Here is an 11,416-nt window from a genome sequence, read left to right as displayed (position 1 = left end):
TTCAGCCTGCCTAATATTAAAAAGGTTTCTTGACTTTCAATATCTGTTTATTGTTCCGAAATGGGGAGGAACTTTGTATTCAGGTAACACAAATAATGATTGGACTGGATTGAGTGATATATCATAATAAAGCCCTTTTAGTCGTGTTTCGAACGACATTACGAACTTTCCAAAAAAATCCCTGTGCAGAGAAAAACCGGTTTGAAATTTTTGATTTCTCGTCTTAATTCGAGCGAATGAAGCAAGCGAGCAGGCCTCCAAAAGCTGAATTATGCCTAACTTAAGGCCTTAAAATTTAATTTTAAGCAAGTAGAACTAGTTTTTAGCTTCATTTTGGCTTTTCTAGTCAATTTTCTACAAACACTTCTGTCCAATTTGCCTAAATTACTATTACTGTCAAATCCTTTTATCACGCCAAGCAGAAAAAAACTACACTAATGTAGAAAAAACTCCTAAGCTGTAGTTTCCTAAAAACTATGGTCGGAACAATCTTTTTAAAATGATGAAATTGTGATTGAAGGGCGGTCTAGTAGTCACAAGACACGAAAACAATGTTTCAAATTTTGACTTAATTTTAAGGTTTTTCAAATGAACATTGTTATTCACTGTGTCAGTGGTTTGTTCTCTTCATTTGAAATTGGCCAATAACTTAAATTTTGTAAATTTGACCTTGAGGCGAATATGCAGCAGACTATGAAGATGGAGATTTGCACAATTTTACCAAACAATGAAGATGGAGATTTGCACAATTTTATCAAAGGTTATCTGGATTTCAACAAGAGTTTTTCGATGTTTTCTCGTATACGCATCTTGTGACAAGGTTTCGATAAATAAATACAAACAAACGAGTTTGGACTGTGGGATACAGTTAAATGATGTTTAAATTAAGATGTTTAATTTTAAATGGTCTTACTTAATGATTTTCTTTTTTTAATCATCTTTTTAACTCATCTTTCTCTCCGTCCTTTGCACTTTCTTTGCATCCTTTTCTTTGCTCTGTCGTTTAGAAAATGTAAAAGTTTTAATTTCTTTTGCTTCATGGTATTCGGTTTTATCAATACTCTATGTCTTCGTCCTGTGACATCGACTCGGTCTCGGTGTCTTGCAGCACTTCAGTGGCTGTTCGTAGATATAATTAAACACCGTTGATGCGTTTTTTTAATTCATCAAATGAACCGAAAAAAGCCATTTGTTTCGAATAACGTAACAATAATTGCTTTCGCGAAGAAAAGTATAGTAGTACGAACTTTCTTTTTTCCCAACCTAAGTCGCAAATACAAGTGCTACTTTGGTTGCACTTTTGAATCGTTAGGCTGCTGTTGCAGCATAATACATGTGCTTTGACATTTGATTAGTAAAAAGTTACACAGTTGATGCATTTTTGTTTCATCAAATGAAACGAAAAAAAGTTATTGGTGTCAAACAGCGGTACAGTGGCAAAAAGCTTGATTTCAGAAATTTTCCAATTCAATGTAACTAGCAATTTTTTTGAAATGCATAATTTATGTATTATTTGGCTTTATGCTTTCTAATTTATTACAAGCAAACTTTTGTGTGTTTGTGCTTGTTGCTACTTTTGCTGCATCGAATTGCCAATTTATTAGCATAAGTAGCTGCGCTATCGGTGGCTAGATTTTGGGTATTTTAAGCATCCGTGGCTGAGTGGTTAGTGCGTGAGACTCAAGTTTGCTAGGTTGCAGATTCAAATCCGACACGTAGCCGAGTTTTTTGCTAATTCGAGGCCTATTCTCACTGTTTTTTCACATGATAGAGCAGTTTTTTTGCTCTTTTTCTCGCAAGTGTTTGCGAAGCGTAGCTTCATCTCTCTGTTGAAATATGGTCCCTTGTTTTCGTATTGATTTTGATTCTATTTTTTGCCTACTCTTACCAAACTGATTGTTGATTTCTAGTTATTTTACATTTACTGTTCAGAGCGATGTTTTTAGTTAATTGTTTTGGAATTTTGAATGATTTGGTTTTAGTGTTGCGAATTTTTCATATGTTTTTGATTTGGCAGAGGTAAGTGTTCTGGATATATTTTGATTTTGATTTCAGTTTTTAAGTTTTGATCTTCAATAATAAATCTGCAATTAACACAAGGTTAGACGGTTGCTCTGAATAGCCCAAATTGTTCCGACCAAATTGATTTAGAAAAGTTTTGTTTAAAAAAATTCAAGAATTATGTGTTTTGTTTTTGATAGATTTTTTAAATAATTTAACTTAACTTGTACTCATGGAAAAAAAATGGAAGAAAGTCGGGCAAAAAAGAAGTCAAAAATTGGAAGACGAAAAAGTTGCGACACTGATTCATTGTTTTGTTTTAATATTGGTCGATAGGTTGACGCAAGAATTGGTCACCCTGAGCATAATTAATGACCTTGCTTAAGTTTTAATGAGAGAAAAAAATTTTCATTTGCTTAGATAGTGTCGGTACCGAAAGATTTAGTTCGAACTTTTTTAACGTTTCAAGTGTAAAGAAACTCATATGAATTGAGTTGATTGTTTTAAAGAAAAAAGCTCAAGTTTTGTTCATGTTGAAATTTGGCGTTTCGCGGCTTGGCTTATGACGATTTCTGTAAGTTCAGTTCATTCCATTTGTTAAAACACCACTGTTAACACCAAAAATGTGAAGTTCACGAAAAACGTGACTGTCTTTAGTTGCAAAATGAGCTGTTTTTTTTTGTGATTTCTCAGTGGAATAACTAAAATTGCTCATTGATACAGTTTTACCTATATAAAATGTTTAATTTCAGAAAATTTGATGTTGCCAAGTTTGATCTTCTGCGTTTTGACGTTCGATTACTTTTGCTAAAAAAGGACAAAGTGCACTCTCCTCTCCAACGAGAGCGGAAATGGCGCGAGAATGTGGATTGCTTTCCGATTTTCCGGCGGAATAAGAAAATTGCTCATTGATCCAGTTTTCTCAAATTGGGTTATTTTTTATCGAACAATTGGCAACCGTAAATTGCTCACTTTTCCAACTGCCTAGTGGCCATGTTTCTTTTTTCTGTATGTGTAGTGCAGTATTTGCAATTCTGTCTTTTTATCTTCTTAAACTGATGACGAATATAGCTGGATCAGAACTAAAAATTGAGCCCTGATAAAGCTAACTTAGAAGAAACAGTATCCCAGCAGAAAATTCTTTTTGATACTTTGGCTTGTTGACCAACCAACGTAAACTAGAGTAGAAATATAGCATTCGCCTTTTTATGGAATTGTATTAGGGCAAGAATTTTCAAAAAAAGCAGTTTTTTCTTAACCAAATACTTTTTAGGTTCCAGCAAATTTTAGCTCGTTCAAATGAATCAGAGCAATCTACTTTCCTTGGCTATAGAAATTAGCATGATTTTAGATTTGAGTTTTTAATTTTCAGATGAGTCCTATGAGCTTCAATAGTTCTGAGATGACATTTTCAGTCCGCCTGGACAGCTCAGTTTTCTGCAGCTACCTTTTGAAGCAGATCAAAGCAGAAGCTGCAAGTAATCTCGACATCAGTTTAAATGATATGGATAGCGTACCAGACTGGGAGGGCAGCTTCCTTATTGTAGACAATGAATCCAGTGACCGATTCGGAACCCTCTCGATGAAGTTGAGCTCGAACCACCAGAAGCCAATTATGCTGACTACTAAAGAATCACCGAATCAAGAGAAAATTAATTACGACGACAAGCGCATTTCAAATGCCTCGAGTGATTTAAATGTTATCAATTTGAAAACTTTGGTTTCTGATTATGTAATTCAGCCTGAACCAGTCGTAGCTGAAAAAGAGAAGCCAATTGTCCAAGATAGTTCGAATGATGGTTGCTCCAGTTTCAGGCTATCAGACGTTATTCTAAGAAATCACATTCAGCAAAAAAGTCTCTTAAAATTAGAAGCCACTAAATCATCATACGCGGAGAGATCCGACTCAAATTGCAATATCGATGTGCAATCTGCAATAGATAGCGACTTAAGCTACCTGTTCGATCAAACGCCTGTCCTTACAACTGATAATCAAGCAGAACTGCCACAACTAATTTGTAATTACAACCAGAACCAAACTTCGCCTAGTAATGAAGTTAGACTTCAAAGGCCGCTGATATCAAATGATGATCATTGTTTGAGTGAGCCAAGCGATGCAACAATGGCATCCAGCGAATTTTTAGATTTGTATCAGAATCCAGTTTTCAAATGTCACGTGTGCGATTACCAGACTTCAGAGTGCAAAAACCTGAAGAAACATTTTCGAAGAAATCACGTGGCTTCCCTAGTAGGCTGTACTATGTGTGCTTATGCCACAAAGTTCAAGCACAATCTGAAAGTGCACTACATAAGAACGCATAAATTAGAGTTGGAAACTACTCACGCGTTGATGGAGAACTCCTACAACAATTATTTCAAGCCAAAGGACGCCCGCAAAAAGTTATCTCATTATTCAAATTCGCGCGACGTATTTTCAAATCCAAGAGAAGGAAGCGGAAGTTCCGATCGTATGTCTGCAGGTCATGAGGAGTCTCCTCCTGAAGCAATTGGAATGCAAATGATATCGGAAGATTCGTTTGTTTGTGAGAGAATTAGTTTATCGCCAAAACTTGAAGCGAACTCAGCTGTAGTTTAACTTGTTTTTTTATGTGCTGCTATTTTTCCTTTCTGGTCTCATTGAGGTCTTTTGTGTTGGTTTTACACATTCCTAAATTGTAACTGAATCTGAGTTGTAACCTTTTTTTGGGCGAGCTGTCTGAAGTTATAAACCAGGATTTTAGCCGCTAATTTTAAGCGAAGAGATAAGTTATCAAGATTCATCAAGCTCAATGAGACCAAACTAAAATGCTGTTGTTCTTTTGCCGTCTTCTCTGAAATTGTGTTTATTCTTAAGTTATGCATGCCGTATGCCAGCCATTTTTGTATAAATTGTTGACCTTAATAGTTCTTTCAAATTCTGTAGATTTACTATTTTCCTCTTAGTTTTAACGATTGAAATCGAACAGGTGGGAAGTAGAGCATGAAGGTGATTCTTGAAGAGCATTTGGTTTTGAAGTCATCATTCTATTTTTAAATCACTTCTTATAGGTTAGAAATGGCATTGTCAGATTGCAGTGCGAATGCAGAAATGACCTTTTCTGTGCGACTTGACAGCTCCGTGTTGTGCGACTACCTGTTGAAGAGACTGAACGACGAAATGAAAGGATCTTCAGCCTCCTTTGCATCGAATTTGGTCCAGGACCTACCCGAGTGGAATGGAGACTTCGCGATAATGGATCTCAGCTCCAGTCCTGTCAAGTTCGGAAGTTTGTCCATGAAACTAGCGACACCTAGCACTAAAAGTAATACATGCACAGATATAAACCAAAATGGCAGCAGCAGCAGAATTAAAACCTCAAAGAATATTGTTCCGAAGACTAAAGCTCGAAGAGTGCATCTAAGTTCAAAAAGGCTCAATAATTGTGACGTTCTTGGGAAGAATCTTGAACCAGATGGAGAATTTAGCGTACGGAATTGTACCATGGAAAACAAAAATAATGTTCCGGTAGTAGAATCTTCAAAAGCTTTTAAAGAAGCTGCAAGTAAGTACGACAAGTCAAGTAAAATAAGCAGCAGCATCCGCTTTGAGACTTCTGGTGACGTTTACAAGTGCAGCTTCTGTGCGTATCAAACCAGGAAAGTTGCAAGCATTAGGAGCCATGTAAGAAGGAATCACTTCGACAGAATCATCAGGTGTCGCTTTTGTAAGTTTACAACTAAGTGGAAACATAACATGAAGAACCATTACGTCAACAAGCACGACTTAGAGCGAGACGAGGCTAAAAAGTTAACCAATCAGAAGCAGCGAATATTTGAGAAAGTAAAGACAAGTGAGGTACCCTTGCACCCAACATTCCTTGAGCACCCGAACATCCAGGATGCGACTCGGAACGGAAATTCTGTTGTTGTGCTTACTGAAGCACAGACTGCTAGTAGATCTGTGGAACTACCTATTGTAAATGGCTACACTGTTCGTCCGACCGAAATGCAGTTTGATCGACTAATAAAAGAAGATTTCCAGAGTATTAACTCAGATGTTTTACTAGAAGGATCTTATGATGACAAAAGCTCATCGAAAGTTCGTGACGACAGTAAAATTGCCATCAAAGATGAACCCGAAACTTTATTCGATCAGGCAGCTGATCAAATTAATTTAAGTCCCGAGGTTTCCTTTCTAGACAACGATATGAATCATTTAGGACCAATAGAATTTATCCACGATTGTGAGAGCGATTCGCTGCAGACAGAGGGGTTCCCGTTTTTACAACAAGATACGACTGACATATTCGTGACCGAAGAACAACAATCTCAAGCAGCGTATCAGGGAAACGAATTTAAGTATGGCTCCCTCTTAGCGGGTCTAGAACAACGGTTGAACTATTTGGATAACAATTCACAAGGCAATCCAGAAGATTTGACACATGAAGTTGAATTGCATCAAATGGAACTGGAAAATGCTGAGTCTCAAAATACATCATCGCCCCCAGCGTCACCTGGAATTGAAGCAGCACATAGCACCACTAGTCAGGAAGCAGCAGCTTGTTTGACTGTAGACTTCCAGTGTCATATATGCTCATACAGAACAGGCAAGCGAGTGTACCTGTTGAACCATCTTCGTAGAAATCACTGGGCAATATCAGCCACTTGTACATTGTGCGAATACAGTACAAAGTGGAAACAACATTTGAGGACTCACTACATGAATGTGCACAAGTTGGACCTAGAAACGGCCAAGGAGTTACTGCTCAATGCAAACTTTAGTCCGTACTCCAAGTTCCAGGAAATGGTAGAAGAGAATGACTCATTCGCCTACCAGAATCAATTCCAATCATAGTTCCTCAAAACGGATGAACGTATGATGCCAAGCTCATCAAAAGAGAACAAGGGAATCAAATTGATCCCAGAAAGCTATTCAGCGATTCAAGTACAATGATTTACGGTTATTTTAATCAAAGTCTTACGCGGAATGAGTCATCTGACCTCTATTTCTGTGTTCATGATTCAGTCGTTCTTCACCAGCTATAAGTCACAATAATTTATCCGATCATGTTATCATGTGTGTTTCCCTTAATTGGTGTTTAATACTTCTAAATGATGTTATCCCTAATTGTATCAAATATATTTTTGAAATAAGTTAGATGCAAAATTTGCATACTCATTGCTCAGTTACTCAGTTTTCGATTATTTAGTTGTTAAGACTGATTGTTTTTTACAATTTCCCAAATATTTTACAAAAAATATATATTTAGAATATGCGTTGACAAGAGCAAGTTCTATATATTTAGAATAGGTGTTGACAAGAGCAAGTTCTACCCCATGATTAAAATAAATGTTGAAATTGTTTTTTTTTACTCAAGATTGGCAAGCCTCATGAAATCCAGTAAATGCTTACCTAATTGAAGTTTCGCGAAAATTTTGAAATGTTTCGTTTCGATTATGTAACATATCTGCAGCACGTATCTGTACAAAACAGTCAAATACAAAAGAGTCCTGTACAAAATAGTCCGCAAAATTATATCGAAGTAAAAAGAGTCCCATACAAAACCGTCCCAAAAATTGTCGAAAAATCAGTCCGAAAAACAGTCCCATTGATGAAGTGATAATTATTCCAAAAACTGATAAGAAAATTTCATACCGATTAAAAAATTTTGTGTTTCATTTAACCCGGATGATTTTAGGTAGGATAGCAAAAGATATAGAACTACCTAGATAACAGCAGCGTCCAGTCATTATAAGACAAAATCCTCAAAACATGAAGTTAATCCAATAAAAAATGTACTTTTTGTTTAATCTTGTTAAAAACGTACATGTTGCTCAATTTTTTTTTTGCGAATACTTTGCACCACTCAATCGAACACTATCCACTTCATGTCAATGTAAATTATACTTACAAGCAAAAATTCTGAGTTATTGATTTTTGAACGGATGAATATATTAAACACCGAACACTGTCAGACAACTTTCTTTCCTGGTGCTGTGCACAAAGCAGTTGCAATGGACGTGTAAGTACAAAAAGGACTCCGTTGAGATCGTTAAAGTTCACTGCCACGTCCCCGAACCGGCTGATATCGAAAAACCGAAGTTCAGAAAATACCTTTAGATCGAGCAGCAGTTTCGGATGTAACATCACATCAGACTATTTTTGCAGCCCAGCGTGATTTTAACCGAGAAACAGCTGTTGATTTACCAAGTTAATCTTTTAACTAACAAGCTGTAAAAAGATTTCGTCGCGAGAAAAAACCAAGGATAGCAGAGCCAATTTCGATGACCGGCTTTGAATTACCTTTGGCCCTACATAAAACTCACGATGGGGAGGAGTTTCTTTACACGATTCTGGTCCTCATGATGAAGATCGGGTTATTGTGTTCGCCATGTTACATGGGCTAGACATAATGTACTATCAGACGATTTGGCATAGAGCAATGGAGATGCGATCAAAGATTAAAAAACGACCTTCCCCGCATTAACAACGCCGTAGAAGGTTCGAAAAGCAATTTCGTCATTCTAGTCATGAGCAGCACTCGTCCTCTTAAAACTCATCGAGAAGTTCAAGGAAAAGTTAAAGAAAAACTTAATGACTATGATTAGGTCATATCAACCCAATGATATCAATGGGTTCTCAGGGGGCGTAGTTATGATTTTGAACTATGAACAAAGTTAATTTTGTTTTCAATTTTTATTCTTATTCAACATAGCAATAAATCAGCCTTCCAAGTTTCTTTAATTTCCTTTAATTTTTACCCTTGCGGTAAGCGAGCGTATTGCAATCGGGTACTTAACTTTTTTTGCGTAAAAAACTTAAGGCACAGGACTCTTTTTTCATCTGGACTCAATCCTGGAAGCCTTTTTTGAGCACATTTTTTTGTACCCCAGATGTACCCGTTTCATATTTACCCCTATTTCATTTGTTTTCGGAAAGTTTGAATAATGTTGTGCCTTTTTGTTACGTTTTAATCACTATACCATGAGCGCTTTGGTTGTGATGAGATTCATTGTTCAATATTTGGTTCTTTGGTCTTTAATCACTCTCATTTTTGATGTTTCAAAGCGTGAATCAATTTTTTGGCGCCAAAAGGTCAACAAGCTCAAATGGTTTGTGGAGTGTTTGTATGGGATTGTTTTGTATATAACTGTTTTGTTTTGTTCAGCAAAAGTGCTCATTTTCACTATCTGCGTAATCTGTTTCATCAGTTTTATTGTTGGCTGGAGGTAAAAGGCGACAATAAGAAATGATGCAATTTTCATGAGATAAGACTCCAAATGGTCGGGGAACAATGCCGATGTGGGCAATTTTTTAATTTATCAATGCTTATTCGCTTTTTTCTACACTTTCTTAAATTTTGAAAGTTCCCTTTGAGCTTATCCGTTTGAGCTTGCTAAGTGAAGCTATGCCTCTGTTAATTGTTAGGCCCTGTTATCAGTCAGTTTTCTCGAGCGATATTTCGTAGTAAAACGTTTTCAGTCGTTATTCACAAGTTTCTGGGTGAAAAAAATGTCGTTTTTTTTTTCAGGCCGAATAAGAGCGAAGAAGTTGAATTACGCATTTAAGCAAGCTGGCGTAGATAAAGAGATTATCTTGAAGCTTGACTTACCATCACATCCGAAAAAGTTGTTTTTCAAAAATTAGCTATGTCATATATTGCGTTGCTGCGTAAGTGTGTCCAAACATGATTAGTCAGTCTGGTGTTGTGCAAGAAATAAACCGATATTAAAGAAATTTTCTATACTTGCAATTTTTTTGATTAAACTCCAAGTGGTCAGAACTTTTTGAGCTATTTGCGCAGCAACAGTAATGCATCATACTCTCTTCAAATAGTAAAACTCTTTTCTAAGCTCAAAAAATGCTTGATATACATAATGAGAACAAATTTGTTGTTTTTAATTCATATCTGACAATAGATTGACGCGTATGAAGCTGATTTTTGATAATTAACCTTGCGAAAGCAAGTGTTTTGTAATCGGAAACAGTATTATTTTTCCGTAACCATTTTGTCTTTACCCTTGTGATAAGCAATGGTTATGCAATCTTGTACTAGACTTTTTCTCGTAAATAACTTAGTTCACAGGACTCTCCTGGATTCTGGACTCACTCGGATACTTGGTTTTATAAATTATAAGTTCAATCAACCATATGTCGCAGACGTAACATACCTGCTTGAGATTAACTAGGCTTGTGGTTCGAGTCCGTCCCGGACCTGTTTTTTTTCCAAACTTTGTGCTTTTTTGTGCTATCGTTTGTTTGCTTATTTTTGTACGTTTAGTTTACGTAGCACAATTTTTCGAGAAGGTTCGGCTTTTTTCTAATTTGCTCTAACAACCATGCTTGGTAGCAAAGCATGGGATTTTGATTGCAGGCGGAATCTGTTTTTTTTTCTCGAACTGAAAGTTTTCGGCTGTGTTAGGTTTTTGTCTCTGTCATTTTTGCCGGATTAGTTCCTGCGCAATGAGGCTACTTCTGGTTTGCCTAAAACTCCATTTAAAGTTTCTAATGGTGCAGGTAATTTTATTTGGGACTTGTTTGCATTTTTTGCATTTGGGACTTATTTGCATTTTATTTCAATTGATTTTAATCAAAGTCATGGTATCGCCAAGTTTTCTTTGTGGCGGCTTGTTAAGCTCGTCGCGGCGAAAGCGCGTAATTAAACTATCTGGGTTGGTTTATTAGCTACTTACGCTTGTGATTAGCAAGCGTTATCAAACAAGAATGTAGAGTTTCGGCTTAACAACTTGTTTAACAGAATCACTTGTATCTTGGTTCATAATAAATTCAAACTTCTATATGTTGCCGCCCAACTTAGTCAGGATGTAAAGAATATGCCTGGGACGCAAAAGTCCTGGGTTTGAATCTGACCAGGACCTTTTTTGTCAAACGAAAAATTCCTGTTTCAAATAAAGTTGTCGGACAATGATTTGTCTGCTTATCTGTTGCTCATTTTCACTTTCTGCGTAATCTGTTTTATCAGTTTTATTGTTGACTTGAGACAAAAGGCGACAATAAGAAATCATGCAATTTTCATGAGATAAGACTCCAAATTTGTTGGTCGGGGATCAATGCCGATGTGGGCAATTTTTTAATTTATCAATGCTTATTCGCTTTTTTCTACACTTTCTTAAATTTTGAAAGTTCCCTTTGAGCTTATCCGTTTGAGCTTGCTAAGTGAAGCTATGCCTCTGTTAATTGTTAGGCCCTGTTATCAGTCAGTTTTCTCGAGCGATATTTCGTAGTAAAACGTTTTCAGTCGTTATTCACAAGTTTCTGGGTGAAAAAAATGTCGTTTTTTTTTCAGGCCGAATAAGAGCGAAGAAGTTGAATTACGCATTTAAGCAAGCTGGCGTAGATAAAGAGATTATCTTGAAGCTTGACTTACCATCACATCCGAAAAAGTTGTTTTTCAAAAATTAGCTATGTCATATA

At 36.4% G+C, this 11,416-nt stretch overlaps 1 protein-coding gene across 1 annotated transcript in view; it reads left to right on the top strand.

Moving 5' to 3' along the window:
* LOC134841327 (ubiquinone biosynthesis monooxygenase COQ6, mitochondrial-like) overlaps positions 1-11,416 on the top strand; it is a 42,530-nt gene that overhangs the window by 15,510 nt on the left and 15,604 nt on the right. The window lies entirely within an intron of this gene.

The sequence above is a fragment of the Symsagittifera roscoffensis genome, chromosome 3 (assembly GCF_963678635.1).
Source record: "Symsagittifera roscoffensis chromosome 3, txSymRosc1.1, whole genome shotgun sequence".
NCBI classification, from domain to species: Eukaryota; Metazoa; Xenacoelomorpha; order Acoela; family Convolutidae; genus Symsagittifera; species Symsagittifera roscoffensis.
The sequence above is the reverse complement of the archived record's forward strand: the minus strand, read 5'-3'. Positions and strand labels throughout refer to the sequence as shown.